This window comes from Macrobrachium nipponense, chromosome 36, assembly GCF_015104395.2.
Source record: "Macrobrachium nipponense isolate FS-2020 chromosome 36, ASM1510439v2, whole genome shotgun sequence".
Classification (NCBI taxonomy): domain Eukaryota; kingdom Metazoa; phylum Arthropoda; class Malacostraca; order Decapoda; family Palaemonidae; genus Macrobrachium; species Macrobrachium nipponense.
The window spans coordinates 29,082,117-29,100,454 of NC_087220.1; the positions used below are offsets into that span (position 1 = coordinate 29,082,117).

The following is an 18,338-nucleotide window of genomic DNA, read 5'->3' on the forward strand; positions in this document are numbered from 1 at the left end:
GCATTAGATAATTATTTAAATAATAGTTAAACAGTAGTATAAGGTCATGAATTGCATAAATTTTTTACATATTCATGATTATTAATTTGAAAATATTCGTTATTGAAAAAGTAACAAGATTCCTGACTCAAATATCAACAGTTTCGCTATGAACAGTGCCTATAGCATTGTTCGCGCTCTTCTACTGTTTATCAGTGTTGCCAATTGGCATGTGTTTACCCTTCAAACTGGGTATAAGACTTACAAAAAACCGGGGAAATGAGTGAAATTAGCGTATCTATTTGTAGTAGTATGTATACATAGAGCAATTTTATCATAATTGCATTACTATGACAGCTAGAATTCATGGAAATCTCTGTAATTTTTCGGGGTAAATTTAGTTGCAGAAAAGGGACAATAGACATGAATTAAAATAAACATTTTGAAGTAACAAAGTAAAGTTAAACTAAATAATGAGTAAAGTAAACAATTAAGGGAATAAAGCTTTGCACCTCATAAACAATGTAGTCGTCTGCTGCTCGTAACTGTGTTTGTGGAGTGAGTGCTTAGGAACCAGGAAGAGCAACGTTGTTCAAGTGCAATTTGGAGTGAATTAAAGACCAAAACGTGTATAATAACAATCAAATAAAAACTGTGGAGTTTCAATTGTGATGGCAGTAAGGATAAAACCACTGATTACAAGGTAAAAATGAATATCAGTTCAAACCATGACCCCGGGAATAAGAAGTTTCATACTTTCAGTAATACATATAGGCAACAAAATGTTTTATTGTGCTGATTACAACTGCAATCTTGAGTAAGATCAATAAACGTTACATATATATGCTAATATTGTTCAAATGAGCACTGGGAAGGACGTGGCATCGATGCCGGTTACGAATGGCACCTCAGTCGGTCCACGCCATATTGGATTTAAAAACTGCCTTGAAAAAATATTTTATGAAGAGCGTCACATGCTTATTTTAGTTCGTATGGCACTTTCATGTATCACATTATGTTGACGAAACTTCAATCTTTTGAATGGTAAGCTTAAAGATGTAGGTAATTGTATTCTTGTTTCACCAATTAAATATCGAGTGAATACTAAGGCTGATACACCCGATGACGATGGATCCAAGGCGGTGTTTCCCCCTACATATTTACTTTGGTAAACTGAATTAGGCTACTACGTTGAGTAAGTAGGTAGTCTGAAGCTTTAAGGCGCTGTCACACTAGCGAAATTTCCGTTGACTTTTGAATTTGACGTCGACTTTTCATGTTTTGACGACGACTTTCTGGTGTCGTCGTCACGAATTTTGAAAACGGTACCGATCGAATTCAACTCATCGCTACCGTCGACTTTATTGTTTGTTTACATCTCGGAGAGCGCGCATTTCGCGCATTTCAACTCATCAGATGCAAGATGGGCGAGCTTAGTACAGTGGACAAGACTGGCAGAACAGTTTTTGGTCTTAGATATGGGGGAGAGACGATGCTTATGGGACCATAAGCACGATAGTTTTATGAAAAAGGGTCTTAAATGGAAAAATTACCAAGAGATCACCATGCGACTCGGGGAAAACTTTCCTAACTTGCTGATCTTTATACAGATAAGCATGCTAGCCTATATCGTGAATGTCAGATTGCTATATAGCCTAGGTCTGCTCCCATTGTTTTATTATTATTTATTTTTTATCTTTGCATTAGCAAATAATATAAACAAAAATCTTTAAAATTTTTCCAGTGTTTCTCTAGCTTAATTTGTAATACAGTTTGACTTGGTTGTGTAAACAAGGTTACTAATAGCAGTAAAATTTCAGTTTCACCATTATGGGAAAACTGGAATAAAAAATATATTTTTTGTTGCATCAGAAATAATGTAGTTCCAACGGATTTAACATTTATTTTGACTGCAAACCATCCGATTTAGAGATTTACTATGTAATTTGGAGTTAAAAAAAAAAAAAAATTTTCCAGAAAAAGGTAAATGTCCAGGAGAAGGCCGCACCCGTTTTTCAAGTATTAACGACGAAAAACGGCAAAAAAACGACCAGATTGGTGTTGCACATCGCATAGAAACATGAGGAAATGAATAAAAAAGAAACAGAGTTACTCTTACACACCAAACCTAAGCATAAACCTACTACTACTTCAATTATGGGGGATCCCATGGGAAACGGGGTTTTTGGGTGGGTGGGGGGAGGAGGAGAAAAGTGATTTTCGGGGCACTACCGAACCTATACACCCACCTAACCTTACCTAGGGCCCTGTACCCCTACCTAGGCCTAGCGGGGGGGTCTCCGCCCCCCTGCGACCCCCTAAGGCCACAGTGATTTTCGGGGCACTACCGAACCTAATACAATCACCGAACCTTACCTAGGGCCCTGTACCCCTACCTAGGCCTAGCGGGGGGGTCCGCCCCCCCGCGACCCCCCCCTCAAGGCCACTACCCAACATCCCACAAACCAAAACCAAAATGATGGTACTGCCGTATACATCGTTATACTACCACCATTATAATATACTCTATAAATTAATGAAGCTTACCTTAAACTGTTGGTTGATAAAAATGTGCTGCTGCTTTGAGGGAAAAAAACGTGAAGCCGTTGCAAGGTTCCCTGACATGCAACTTAAAGTAGGAAGTGGCCAGGTACCCGACGACCACATTGCACTTGCAAACAATCGGTAGGAAATCGAAGGTCTGTCAAAATTAATGCCAGAAGGGCCAGCACTACCTCTGCCATAGGTACAGGAAGACAAATGGCCGTTTTTTGCTTCATTATTCGAGTATTCAGTCAAACAAGGATACCAGTGGACCGACTAGGACAGGTAACTTTATTACTACCGCTGAAAATGCTAGTGAAACTTAGTTTTCAGACTCCCAAGTCCATTCGTAATTGGTTATGAAACCCATGACGTCATAACGATGTCACACCTCTCAGCCAATAATGAGTAACTGGAACTGCTTTTGTTTGCGTAAGAAAGTAAGTTAGAGGGCTCATTAAAGTAAACATTACCGTAGAGGAAACACCTCTCCCGACTTAGGAAAAATTCGAGGTAAAAACTTAATCTTTTTTTTTCTCTGTAAGTATGCATTAGCGACAATAATGTATTGAGAAGAAGTGTTTTGTTATCACGTGCTTTACTCGGGAAAATATCAATATAATAGATTTCCCATAATGGTTGAAACTGTAATAATACCGAATAGCCTACCTAGGCTAACCCTAACTTATTTTTTTAAATAAAACTTTTCACGTGTTTTTAAAAAACCAGGACCGAACCCAAAGACTTGTTTTTTTAATTCTATGCAGCATCATTAAACACATGCAAGCACGACCCACTAGTTGCTTTGTGTTATAAAGCATAGCTAGTTGTTTTATCATTCCGGGAAGTCATAGCTAAGATGGTTTGTTTACGTTTTGACGACGACAACCACGGTATGAAGAAGGACATGTGTGACAACCAGTGTACGGAATGACGTAGACTTCTTTGGAAAGTCGACGACAAACTCAGAAAAAGTCGACGGAAATTTCGCTAGTGTAACAGTGCCTTTATACTCACCGATGCTAGGCTATCTAGCCTAATGGTAACTACCTAGTATACTAGGTATAGCCTAGCTACCTACTAGGTAAGTACTAGGGGTCTTAGCCGTCACCATTACCTAGTAGCTATCTTCGGCTTCTGTTCTCACTATAGAATAAGGTGGAGGCGGTCATAAAAGACTGGCTGTGGTTGGTTAAGCATCGATGTTCCTGCTACGAAGGGCCCGACTGGGTTACATCAATAAGGTATATCGTCCACTTAGGCCAAATTACTTACGTCAATTTGAACTTTAGAAGTAGGAACCGGTAGTAGTAGTAGTAGTAGTTGGGATGTGGCCTTTGGAAACGGCTCCTTGCTTCTTTTATTCCTCCTTTGTTTGTGTTTTGGGATGTTGCCTTTGAAAACGGCTCCCTTGACTTCTTTTTATTACCCTCCTTTGTTTCGTGGTTTTGCTAATCTAGCCTCCTGTGGGGGCTAACGCCAGCAGGGCTGCCCAACGATTTCCACTACTAAGGAAATCCACACTAGGTCCTCAGACCAGTTTGCCCAGTTCTGCAATATATTCGACTTTATCGAACTGAGAATTGTAAAAGTTGTTTCTAACATGATCTTGTAAGTGCTCAAAACTTAGCATATGAATTCCCAACCAGAGATTTTTTTTTTTAACTGATAAATAAGGATAGACAATGACCCTTTCCGTTTTTAGCTCATATTGTTTAAACATTTAGTTAATTTATATTGTTTTTTTTTATGAGAGGGTAAAAGAAGCAAAAACTTCTCAACAACAGTCGGTACTCTTTTAATATGATGATGAAACACTGCAATGAAAGTTATTTAATTTGACGATGAAAAAAGTAACATAGGTGTTTTACAACAAGTTATATATAACATAAGGCATCTTAATCACATCATCGTAATGAAAAATAACGATAAATTTATGATGTTCAATCCGGCATTATTGCCATAAATATAATAACTAGACCTATATGTTGGGTCAACTAACACTGTTGGTTATATGCTCGCAAGTGAACTTTAAAAAATAATTATCGCTGTATTGGTATCATTGCAATTACATAATTACAATAACTTTCATGAAGAATTGAAGCTGCAAATGATGTCTTATTTTTTAGAGTAAAGTAATAAACTGACAACGTATCCTGGACCTTGGCTAATGTACTAAACCATTTAATATTTCATGAGGATTTAATTACCACTGCATTATACAATTTCTCACTTTTATCGTTATTATACTCATAGTCATTCATTTATGGCAATATCAACTGACAACGAAATCGTGAGCGCTATAATCTATACTGATAAACTAGGCCTATGATTTTTGCTAAGGTCTTACGTTATACGAATTACAGTTATGAAATCATCTTAAAGCCCGTTCTTTTTAAAAGTTTGTCACCGTAGTTGTAGAATAACCAAACTGATTATACAGGCACATTAATCATTTTCACATGCAAAAATTGCAATGTGTATTGCAAAGCTGTAAAGTCATCGCTGAAAAATAATTTGCTACCAAACCTGGCAGTATACATGTTTGCATACATTTCACAATTTTCAAGAAAATATACCATCAAAACTAGCAAATTAAGAATACTCTCTAGTATTATGAAAAAGAATAAATGTAGATTTTGTTGAGAACCATATTGAAAATAATTTTGATAGGTAACTGAGGTTGGTTGGCGCTAGAGCCAGCCAGTTCGTACGGTCAAGATCTAGCTTATATTCTAGGTCTTGGTTTGCACATGAATCAAACGGTCAGCGTATGCATCTGATAAACGTCCAAACGCATCCACAAATTAAAAAAGATAAAATTAATAATTTAATTTTTTTTTTATGGATATTTCTGTGTGAGACTTATAAAATATAGTAAACAATAATTTTCATAATTTTTTATTAGATTTTAACTAGCATACGCTTCTTAAGTAAAAAGCGTGAAATATTTACGTGTGGATTCCACACTCCACACCTATTCACAATGTGGACAAGATAAGCCGTATTAGTGACGTCATTTCCACACTTCGGCAGCCCTGAGCCAGCCTCAATGGGTGCCGGTCCCAAGCCCGGATAAATAGGGAGGTTGGTGTCAGGAAGGGCATCCGACTGTAAAAATAAAAAAACCCGACGCCAAAACCAATGGAATGAAGTCGTGATATTGATGAGTAATAGGGCTAGGGCGTACTCCGTAAACGACGCACAGACACATCGCCCTAACTCTGTGACAAGGCGAGGGCTACTGCATCATGAGCGGGTGGCAGCTAAAGAAGCGAGCTCTAAATGTGATCAGAATAGGCCAGCTCAATATTGGGTCTATGACAGGAAGAGGAAGAGAGTTGGCAGAGTTAATGAGGATAAAGAGAGTGGATATTTTGTGTGTGCAGGAAACTCGATGGAAGGGTAATAAAGCTAAAGAACTGGGGGATGGCTACAAGTTAATCTATAGTGGAGCAAATGAGCAGGGTAGGAATGGCGTTGGAGTAGTGTTGTCGGGGGAAATGAAGAATGCAGTGACGGAAGTGAGTAGAAAGAATGACCGCATTATGAGAGTGAAGATATGTTATGGAGGGGAAACAATGAACATCATTAGCGCTTATGCTCCACAAGTGGGCTGCACAGAGGAAGAAAAGAGCCGTTTTTTGGAACGAAATGAGTGAGGTAACGCAAGAACTGGAAGAGCAGGAGAGGACTGTAGTGGGGGCAGACTTTAATGGACATGTCGGAAATGAAAAGGATGTAATTGAACGTGTGCATGGAGGACATGGGATTGGGGAGAGAAACCCAGAAGGAGAGAGTATAGTAGACTTTGCCGTGTCCTTTGATATGGCAATAGTGAACACATTCTTCAAAAAGAAGAGGGAGCACTTGATAACATACAGGAGTGGCGGTAGATGCACACAAATAGATTACCTCCTTTACAATAGATCAGGCTGGTGAAGTTAGGAATTGTAAAGTTATCCCAGGTGACCACGTGGCCCCCCAACATAGGCTCCTTTGTATGGATTTAAAGATGAAAAGAGAAAGAAAACGAAAACGAATGGGGTAAAGAAAATCAAGTGGTATAAATTGTTAGGGAGGGATAATGATAAGAAGAGAGAGTTCAGAGGAGAAGAGTGCTGGGATAGGTTGTGAATCTGGGAATTGAAGATGTGGGAGATGGTGGAGGCATAATGCATCAGTGATTAGAAGACATGGAAAGGAGATACTAGGGGAAACATCTGGAATAGTATGGGAGGAAAAAGAGAGCTGGTGGTGGGAGAAGAGGTGGGGGAAGTGTGAAAGGTAGGGAAGGGAGGCAAAGAAGAGATTTGAAGAGTCACAGCTGCAGGAGGACAGAGAAAGATTAAGAGAAAGAAACAAAGAAGTAAAAAGGGTGGTAGCTCAAGCTAAGGCAAGGACATATGAAGAGGTTTATAATGAACTGGAAACCAAGGAAGGGTTGAGTAAGATGCTGCAAACTGTCAAAAGTAAAAAGAAATAAAAGAACAAAGGACATCACCCATATTAAGCAAATGAAAGATAGGAATGGGTACTGTCGTAAAAAAGGAAGAAGACATCCTGAAAAGATGGAAAGAGTATTTCGAACAACTGCTAAATGAAGAAGATGAAAGACTTGTAAGAGAGGATGGACAAGTAAACATGGGAATGGTAATGGGGATATCTAGGGATGAAGTGATACGCATGCCTTAAAAAGAATGAGAAAATGGGAAGGCAACAGGACCTGACTTAATCCCAGTCGAAGTTTGGAAAGCCTTAGGAGAGAAGGGGTAGACATCTTGTATGATCTGATGGTAAAAAAAATTTCGAACAGGAAAGGATACCAGAAGAATGGCGGGAAGCATATTGATACCTATATTTAAAGGTAAAGGGTTTGATGTCCAGGAATGCAGTAATTATAGAGGGTATAAAAATAATGTCTCACACGTTGAAGATTTTGGAAGAATCATAGATAGCAGGCTGAGAGAGGAAGTTAGAATAGGGAAGGTGGAACGTTAGGATTTATGAAGGGAAGCGGGACAACGGATGGAATATTTTGCATAAGGCAGCTAATGGAGAAATTCAGAGAAAAACAACGAGACCTGCATCTGGTATTCATAGACCTTGAAAGGCCTATGACAGAGTGCCAAGGCAAGAAATATGGAGTATGTTTGCAGGGAGAAGATGGTGCCGGAAAAGTAATGTCAGAATTATTCAGGAGATGTACAGGAATGTGTATACTAGAGTGAGGAGTAGTGTTGGTGAGACGGATGGATTTGAGATAGGAGTTGGATTACACCAGGGGTCAGCACTTAGCCCATTCATCTTCAACATCGTGATGGATGTAATGACCAGGGATGTTAGAGAAGCAGTGCCATGGTGCATATTATACGCGGATGACATTGTGTTGTGTTCAGAGGGGAAGGAGGAGTTGGAGGGGAGGTTGAGAGGTGGAGAGCAGCACTTAGGAGAGAGGAATGAGAATAAGCAGATCAAAAACCGAATATATGTGTTCTAGTATTACTGGGAGGGACGGTGGAAGTAGCATAAGATTGGGTGGGGAAGAAATAAAGAAAGTACAGAAGTTCAAGTACTTAGGGTCCGTATTGGAGGATAGTGGAAGCCTGGACCAAGAGGTGAGACACCGAATTCAGGCAGGATGGAATAATTGGAGGTCTGCATCAGGGGTACTCTTGTGACAAGAAGGTCCCTCTGAAATTGAAAGGAAGTTCCATAGGACGGTGGTCAGACCAGCAATGTTATATGGAACAGAAACGGCAAGTATGAGGAAAACAGAGGAGAAGAAGATGGATGTAGCAGAAATGAGAATGTTGAGATGGATGTCGGGAGTAACAAGGAAGATAGGATTAGAAATGAGTATATAAGAGGATCAACAAAGGTAGCTGAAATATCGAAGAAAATACAGGAAGCAAGGCTTCGATGGTATGGACACCTGTTACGAAGGGAGGAACGTCATGTTTGGAAGACATACGATGGAAATGGAAGTGCGGGGTAGAAGGAAGAAGGGAAGACCAAGAAAGAGATGGCGTGATTGTGTAAGGGAAGATATGGAATTGAAAGGTATAAATGAGAACGAGGCACAAGACAGAAATCGATGGAGACGACTCATTCGTAATGGCGACCCCATATAAAAATGGGTTTAAGCTAGGAAGAAGAAGAAGTTTGTGTTTTGCTTGAGCTTCTCTCTGAATACCACATTTCTTTTATAAAATCTTTCCTATTCTCCACTTACTCCCCCAGTAGAACTACCAATAAGAGTATATTTGCTACTAATTCCTCTTTATTTTCTTGATATGGTTGCTGCATAAAACTATATATATTTCTAATTTCATTGTATGCTGGACAGTAAAGTAAGAAATGTTCTAAATTTTCATTTTGTTCCCCATAGTATAAACATTTTGTATCTTCTCCTTTTATCCTGTTTCTATCATTTAATCCTAGTATACCTAGTCTGGCCCTACTGATCAGCATTGTTTTTTCATTGTTGTCATACCAGATTTCTTCTCTTATGTTTTCTTTATATTTTCTGTAGATTCTTAACGTTGACTTTTCATTCATTTCTCTCTGCCATGTTTTTCTGTCCCAATTGTTTATTATTTCTCTTAACTGTTTGTCTTTAACTGCTTCAATTTTACTTAAGTTTATGTTTAGTTCTTTCATATACTCTTTTACTTGCATTATCCAGGTTTTCTTTTTTCTTTCATGCTGATCCATGGTTATCTCATATAGGAGCCTGTTTCCACCACTCTTCAGTGTATGTGTCAGGTAGAATAGTTTATTCTTGATATCTCTTGAGTGGCAGGAAGAGGCCCCTATTTCAGATCTTAATGCACAACTTGCTGTGTAACTTGGCGCTTTCAAAATTGCTCTATATACTTTATTGTCTATCTTCTGAAATTCATTTATAGTCTTCTTGTCAAGTTTCATGACTTCCATTGTATACATGAATGATGGCATCGCTAGTCCTTTCCAGTACAATTTTCCTATTTTTACTCTGCTACAGCTTTTATTGATGACTGCATTAGCCATATTTGCCATCTGCTTTGCTTTAATTTGGGCCCTTTTTATCTGTTCTCTGAAGCAGTCTTTCATGTTATTGATTGTTACTCCTAGGTATTTAATATTTTTAACTATTTCTATTCCTTCTATGTGCTCCATGTTCTCCACATCAACGATACCGTACCAGTCGTTGTATATTAGTATATTACTCTTGTCCTTGTTTATGTTTAGGCCACATTCACTTGCGATTTCCATAAGGGTTTTTATTGATTTTGTTATTTCTTCTGGTGTGTGTCCTAGTATTAATCCGTCGTCTGCATATAATAGTGCCACTATCCTTATTACTTCATTTCTAAAACCTTCTGTTGTATTTTCTAATTTTTCTATTATCAGGTACGTTATTAGTAGAAAGAATATGGTTGAGCCATTGCATCCCTGTCTTATTCCATTAGTTACATTTAGCTCTTTTTGTTCTATATTGTTAAGGCATAGGCTTGTTACATCATTTGTATATATCTTTGCAACTGCATTTATTACTTATGCATGTAGCCTATATTTCATCATGACCTCAATGAGCTTTTTTCTATTAACTGAGTCAAATGCTTTTTGGAAGTCTATTGATACTACAAATAATGGGTCCTTTCTTCTGTACGTTTCTTGTATGCAGTATTGTAAGACATGTAAATTATCGATTCCTCTCCTTTGTGCGGTAAAGCCTGATTGCAGTTCATTCATTTTTCCTATATTTCTAATATGGTTTTCTATTTTGGCTTTCAGGATCCCCATGAAAATTTTATATGATGCATTTGTTAGAGCAATTGGCCTTAGATCTTTGACTGTGGGGTTTTGTTTTTTTGGGCGTAAGTGTTGTTTTTTACTTAAACCAGCTTCTCTGCGTTTTCCTGCCCTTCAGTATGCTGTTTAAATATTCTGCCAATTTTTTTTGAAGGTTGTTACTTTGTAAGAGTAGTTTGAACAGAACTGGCTTCATTCCATCTGGGCCTGGTGCTTTATTTGCCTTCATTTTCTCAAGTTGATTTTTTACATTTTCTTCTGTTATGTTGATTTCTTCCATGGGTCTAATCTCTGTCTCTGTTAGATCATACACTCCATGCATATGTTCCCTTAAAGATATATGGCATTTCATCTGCTGTCCTAATCTTTTCACTATTTCTTCCATGTCATGTTTGTACTGTTCTTTCTTGCTTTCATTCCATGTCTCTCCTATTTTGTTTTCTTCTTTTTGGTATATTGTTTCCCAGAATTTTACCAGCTCTTTCCCTAGGGTTTCGTCCTTCATCTCTTGCTTATTTTCATCGAATATTCTTATCCATTCTTTTTCTGATGTGGTCTTTCCTCTCAGCATGTCTATATATTCCCAGATTTTCCTGTGTCTGTTTTTATCATTCATTATCTCATTTCTAACCTTTTCTTCATATGCTTTCTTTATTATTATCTGTACCTTTTGTTTTTGTTTAAGATATGCTTCTTCATAGTATCTTTTTTCTTCTATTCTTGTGGCTTTCCTTTTTAATTTGTTATATATCCTTCTTTGGCTTATTTTTTTTCTTTATTTCTTTGGTGACCCATACTGGTTCTATTTCTTCTTGCTTTCCCGTCTTTAACCTTCTTTTGATTATCTTCTCTAGGTTATTTGTTTTTGCTTCACTCACTGTTTCTTCCAACTGGGTTAGATCTCCTTTTCTGTCTTGTTGGCTTACTTTAAACTCTATATATTCAAGGTATTTCCCGGTAGACTCTTCTGTAACTTTCAAATATTTGATTTCTTTTGTTTCATTTCTGAATGTTTTCCTTACTTTAATGTTCATTCTGAATTGGACCTTTAAGAGGTGATGGTCTGATAGGTCTTATGCATATTTTCCCTCATCTATCTCCATACATTCATAGTTTTTATACATATTTTGGTTGACTAGGGCAAAATCTATAGCGCTGTTCTGATCTCCTCTACTCCAGGTTATCTCTCCTTTGCAGCTGGGATCTCCATTTAATAGGGTTGGGTTGTATTTTTCCATTAGGTCCATAACATATTTTCCATTTTGGTCAAGTTCTTGTGTCTCTATGAAACCTAAATGCCCATTGAAATCCCCAAGGACTATCACAGGCAGGTCTGTCTCTTTCTCTAGTACTACATGTAAGGCGCTTATTATTCGTTTATTTCTTTCTTTATCACTAGTTGACATGTAGACCAGAATTATGTTAAATATTGCTGTTCTATAATTAACCTTTACTATTAGAATGTCTTTGTGTTCCGACTTTTCTTTTTCCATCTGGATCTCTCCTTTGGATGTAGGATGTATGATATTTAGGGATAAAGCCCAGGCACTGGGGCCAAGAAGGCCATTCAGCGCGATCTCTCCTTTGGTTCTATACATTATCAGTAAACCTCCTCCTTTGGTGTCGTCTCCATCTCTCATTGAGTCTACCAATCTGATGCTTGTTGGGAATAGTCATTTTTGCTGTTTAAGGTGTGTTCTGCGATGCACATAATTGTGTTTTCTTTTGTTATCTCCACTAGCTCGATTATTTTTGCTTTTGTCAGTCCTTGGGTGTTTATAAGCTTTATTTCAAGATTTCTTGATGTATCTTCTGTCTTGCTCACTATCTATCTTTTCACTTTCTCTATTTACAAAATTGCTTCTACCATCTAACCATTTATCTATCTTTTGCAAACCACTTTTTTCTTCTGGGTCTTATAGTCTAAGATTTGTTAAGGAGGTAAAATATAATAATGTCTTGAAACTCAAGCTTCCATCAAATGTGGTGCTCATTAGGAAGTAGGAGAAGGTAAAGGGAAATACGGAAAGAGGAGGTCTAACTTATCAAAGAGTAAAAATAAATAATAAACAGATAAAAATGTATTAAAATGCAAGGAGAATAGCTTTAGGGTATAAAGCATAGAGCGTATATCACTGGAGTGGCGATCTCCCTGCCTAACATGTGACCTCGAGCGGCCATATTGAAAGGTCTCGGTCCAGCTCATGGTACTATACTTTATTACTTTTATTACTACTATTATTTTTTATTCTATTTTAGACTATTATTTATTATTTTGTTATATTAATTAAATAAATAAAAATAATTTTATTTTTACTTATGTATCTATATATTATTATTATTGGTTATTATTAATTAAATATAAATAATATTTTTACTATGTACTATATTATTATATTAGCATTGCTATTATTATTATTATTACTGGATCCAATTTCACAGAGAAAAATTACCTTACAAAAACAGGTTGGCCTAAGCACTCCAACCATTATGGTCAAGGCCTAAGCATCTACTCTTGCATCTAAGCAATGTCTAGCATAAATGGTTCCTGTAAATTACAGAACTTTCTTAGCATGCAGTCACTAAGCCCTGACTAAACAGTAATGTACAATCGCTAAACACTCATGTTCAATAACACTAAATAGTAAAAAATCACTAGGCCCTCACTATATACTAAACACTCATAAAAGACTAAGCACTCACTATATATCACTATACCTCAAACACTCAGTAAACATTCACTAAACACTCACTTAATCCTAAACATTCATTAAACACTAAACAATCACTAAGCACTAACTATACACTAAATATTCACTAAGTACTCATTATACACTAAACAATCACTAAACATTTACTAAGCTTTCACTATACACTAAACCCTAAACACTCATTAAACAGTGAATGACCATCCACTCATCACTCACTAGACACAAAATAAACACTTACACACTAAACATTCACTGCACACTAACAATCATAAGACATTTACTAAACACTCATTAATCATTCACTGAATACTTACTAAACATTCACTAAACTCAAACATTCACCAAACACTCACTGAATGCTTAAGGTGGGTACACACGTGCGAACCGAACCTTGTATTGTAACCGATTCTTGTAACAAAAACGCAAGTGTGGACGGTTCCTCGAACCCGAACCCCGAACCCGCGAGGTTCGAGGCTCCGTTCGCCCTTCGTCCCGGCAATTGTCGGTTTTTGGGCCCCGAATCAAAGGGAAGTCTCTTTGAACGTTACGCAATGTGTGGACGGGACCTGTATTACGCGCGTATCAACAGAGGTTGCTGAACTTGTTGACACCGACTATGAACAAGGCCGTAGAGTCCCTTATTTTGGTCAGTCAGTACGTATATGTCTACCATGGATTGGAGTGAGGAAGAGGTCCTTCAATTTATTAGTTATTACGAAGAAAAGACTTTACTGTGGCCAGAAACTTCTTGGAATCTCATGTCAGCGAGTAATTCCCGACCACTGTATTCTACCCTTCTAGTATATAACCTTGATTGCCACCATCTTCTTTTATTTCGCTTCATCTTCGTTAAATAATGTGTATAAATATACGGGGCAGCTGCTACTTGCATGGTGGACATCGTCGGTAAACAACCTGGACAGAGACAGACTGATGATCGCAGTGGATTGTAATGAAGTTACGTGTTGAACGTGGTTACGGTTCGTCCTCAACGTTTTGACACCTTGTAACCGCGTATGCGTAACTCAGTTACACATACAAGGTTCGGCTCTCACGTGTGTACCCACCTTTATGTTGAACACTAGCATTCAGAAAACATTTTCACCAAACTATAAACACTCACTAAACATGCATTCACTAAACACTAACATGCACTGAACCTTCACTAAACCCTGAACACTCAGTAAACACATAGCACACAAGATTTCACTAAATATTCAGTGAATGCTTATGCACTAAACATATGTTTAACACTAGCATTCACAAAACATTTTCACTCAACACTCACTAAACATTCACTGAATATTTACATTAAATATTCACTAAACACTTACATTCACAAGACATTCACTAAACACTACACTCACTAAACATTCATTGATTACTTACACACTAAACATTCATTAAAACCTTAAAGACTAACTAAACATTCACTGAATACTTGCATAATGATGATTCAATAACATTCACAAAACACTAAACATTCATTAAACCATAAACTAAACATTTACTCATAAACATTCAATAAACACTTACTCACTAAACCCTAAAAATGTGCAAAACACTTTCTCCTTAAACATTAACAATAAAAGAAATCACAACCATGCAATCCCTGTTTAATTAATTTGTGGGTTAGCAGACCTTTAAAAATGGCCGCAAGGCTTTGCAACGCCGCCCTAGTGGAAGACCACCGAACTACGTAGTACTGGTATAGAGATCGCAACTCCAGGTATATACCCTCTATGGTATAAATGGAAGAATGACCGTCATAGTGCAAAATATGTCTGGGACAAGGGTGTGTTACGTATAGGCTACATGTTTAGTTTATTGAAAACTGTGATGAGAAACCAGAAAAACGGTTTGGAAGTGTTCGTAAGAGGAGAGAATCGAGAGGAAATGTATCTAAAGTAAGGTTATGGGGTAAACAGGAACAAGAAATAATGAATGTTGATAGGGATGGTGAAAGATCAGAAGTAGCTGATTCATGCTGGTATTTTGGAGAAGATGAATGAGGGTAGGCCGAGAACTTCCAGCCAGCGTTTAGGAAGGTAGTAGTACTATCAGATGTTTTGGTGCCACAATGGCTACAACAGTAAAGAATACAATAGGATACAATAGCACGTTATCAACGAATTTCTTCTACTGATGGAGAGAACTATCGATAACCCTGCGTCTGGTATCTAACTGATATCGATGGATCGCCTCATTTTGTCCAGTAGAGAGAGGGCTTTGTCTGTCCGTCCGCCCTGAAATCTTAAAAAACTACTGAGGCTAGATGGCTGCCAATTGGTATGTTGATAATCCACTCTCCAATCATCAAGCATAGCAAATTGCAGCCCCCTAGCCTCAGCAGTTTTTATCTTATTTAAGGTTAAAGTAAGCCATGATCATACTTCTGGCAGCGCTAAAGGTACTGACAATGTAGGCCACCACCGGACTGTGGCTGAGAGTTTTATAGGCCTTGGTTGAGGCTATTATAAATCACTTCTTGAAGATGTGCGTATAATGGCAATATCTATTCAGCCTTCGTCTACTGTTTCAATACAATTTGATTATTAATGACATTGACAGATTTATCAAACATATTCGTCTCCACGCTAATAATTTTGCGCGCTGACTGCAATCCAAGTTTGTAATAGACACATTTGCATATAATATGCACATTCTTTGAGAAGAAAAGGGAACACCTAATAACATATAGGAGTGGGGGAAGATTCTCCCAGATAGACTATTTCTTGTATAAAAGGATAAATCTGGTGGAGGTCAAGAACTGCAAAGTTATTCCAGGCGACCATGTAGCCCCCCAACACAGGCTGCTATGTATGGACTTGAAGTTGAAAAGGGAAAGAAAAACCAAAGCTAAAGGGATAAGGAAAATTAAATGGTACGAATTACAGAAGGAAGGGGATAAGAAGAGAGAGTTTAAGAGGAGGGTTTTGGAGGATATTGATATAGGGATTGAAGATGTTCAAGAATGGTGGGCACGAAATGCAGCAGTAATAAGAAGGCATGGAAAGGAGCTGCTAGGAGAGACACCTGGTATCATATGGGAAGAAAAGGAGAGTGGGTGGTGGGATGAAGACATTGAGAAAGTAGTAAAAGATAAGAAGGAGGCAAAGAAAAGATGGGAAGAGTCACAGTCAGTGGAAGACAGAAATAGGTACAGAGAGAAAAACAAGGTGGTGAAAAAGGTGGTAGCCCAAGCTAAAGCAAAGTCGTATGATGATGTGTATAATGAGCTGGGGACAAAGGAAGGATTAAAGAAGATGATCAAGCTATCAAAGGCTAGAAATAAGAGCACCAAAGATATAACACATATCAAACAAATAAAGGATCAAGAGGGTGTAGTGCTTAGAAAGGAGGAAGACATTGTGAAGAGATGGAAAGAATATTTCGAACAGTTGTTAAATGAAGAAAATAATAGACTAATAAGAGAGGATGGGCAAGTGAACATTGGCATGGTAATGAGGTTTTCTAGGCAAGAGGTACTAAATGCACTGAAGAAGATGAGAATGGGGGAAGGCAACCGGACCAGACATGATCCCGGTGGAGGCATGGAAAGCATTAGGAGATGAAGGAGTGGATATACTGTACGATCTTATGATAAAGATCCTTGAACAGGAAAAGATACCAAATGAGTGGCGTGGGAGTATATTGATCCCAATTTTTAAAGGGAAAGGCGATGTCCAAGATTGTGGTAATTATAGGGGCATTAAATTGATGTCCCACACTTTGAAGATACTGGAAAGGATGATAGATGCTAGACTGAGAGAAGAAGTACAAATAGGTAAAGAGCAGATGGGATTTATGAAGGGAAGGGGAACAACAGATGGTATATTTTGTCTGAGGCAAATAATGGAGAAATTCGGGGGAAAGACAAAGGGACCTTCATATGGTATTCATTGACCTTGAAAAGGCTTATGACCGAGTCCGAGACAAGAGGTATGGAGGAGCCTGAGGGAGAAGATGGTGCCAGAGAAGTATGTGCGATTGATACAAGAGATGTACCGGAATGTATTTACCAGAGTGAGGAGCAGTGTTGGGGAGACAGAAGGTTTTGAGGTGAGAGTAGGATTACACCAGGGGTCGGCTCTGAGCCCATTTATCTTTAACATAGTGATGGATGTTATAATAGAGGAAGTAAGGGAGACAGTACCATGGAACATATTGTATGCGGATGATATTGTTCGTGTGCAGAGAGCAGGGAAGATCTGGAAGTGAAATTGGAAAGATGGAGACAAGTACTGGAGGACAGAGGAATGAGAATAAGTAGATCCAAGACAGAATATATGTGTACCACCACTGAGGGGGATGATAGAGAAAGTATTCAGCTTGGTGGAGAGCAAATAAGGAGAGTTGATAAGTTTAAGTATTTGGGATCTTTTGTTAACGCTGGAGGAAGTATGGAAGAAGAAGTAAAACATTGGGTACAGGCAGGCTGGAACAACTGGAGAGCGGCCTCGGGAGTTCTTTGTGACAAAAGAGTGCCGCTTAGGTTAAAAGGAAAATTTCACAAGACGGTGGTAAGAACAGCAATGCTGTATGGTACGGAAACAGCAAGCATGAGAAAAGCAGAGCAGAAGAAGATGGATGTGGCAGAAATGAAATGCTTAGGTGGATGTCTGGGGTAACAAGAGTGGATAGGATCAGAAATGACTACATAAGGGGGTCAACTAAGGTGGTGGAAGTATCAAAGAAAGTGCAGGAGGGGAGGCTGAGATGGTATGGACACCTGTTGAGGAGAGATGAGGACCACGCTGGGAGACATACTATGGGGGTGGAGGTGCAAGGAAGAAGAAAAAGAGGGAGACCAAGAAAGAGATGGAAGGACTGTGTGAGAGGAGACTTAAATGAGAAGGGAATTGATGAGGCAGAAGCACAAGATAGAAATAGATGGAAACAGCTCATCCGAAACGGCGACCCCATATAAAAATCGGGAACAAGCTGGGAAGAAGAAGAAGAAGAATAGACACATTTGCGATATATAGTATCAATGCTTATATATATATATATATATATTATTATAATATATATATATCTATATATCTATATATATATGGATATATATATATATATATATATGTATATATACAGAAAGAAAGAGAGAGAGAAAGATATTTTGTGAAGTGTGTAGCTAAACAGATAAAAAAAGTAAAAAAAACACTCGAAACGTTAGACCGATGACTGAACGCATCCGTTTGTCCATCATTACGACGTAACTTCCTGCCCGTTTTCCTATCACTCCTATTTCGACCACAAATAAGTTAATGAATGAATAAATAAATGAATAAAGTTTCGGAAAATGCA

The 18,338-nt window shown here is 38.0% G+C and overlaps 1 long non-coding RNA gene across 2 annotated transcripts in view; it reads right to left on the reverse strand.

Annotated features, from left to right (window-relative positions):
• LOC135203292 (uncharacterized) overlaps positions 1–3,791 on the reverse strand; it is an 87,988-nt gene extending 84,197 nt beyond the window's left edge. Inside the window, exon 1 of one of the 2 annotated variants that reach the window (XR_010311902.1) lies at positions 3,641–3,791. This is a non-coding gene — a long non-coding RNA (uncharacterized LOC135203292). Of the gene's footprint in view, positions 1–3,540 lie in introns of both variants that reach the window. The other variant, XR_010311903.1, reaches the window with a different exon arrangement.
• Between the last annotated feature and the right edge of the window lie 14,547 nt (positions 3,792–18,338).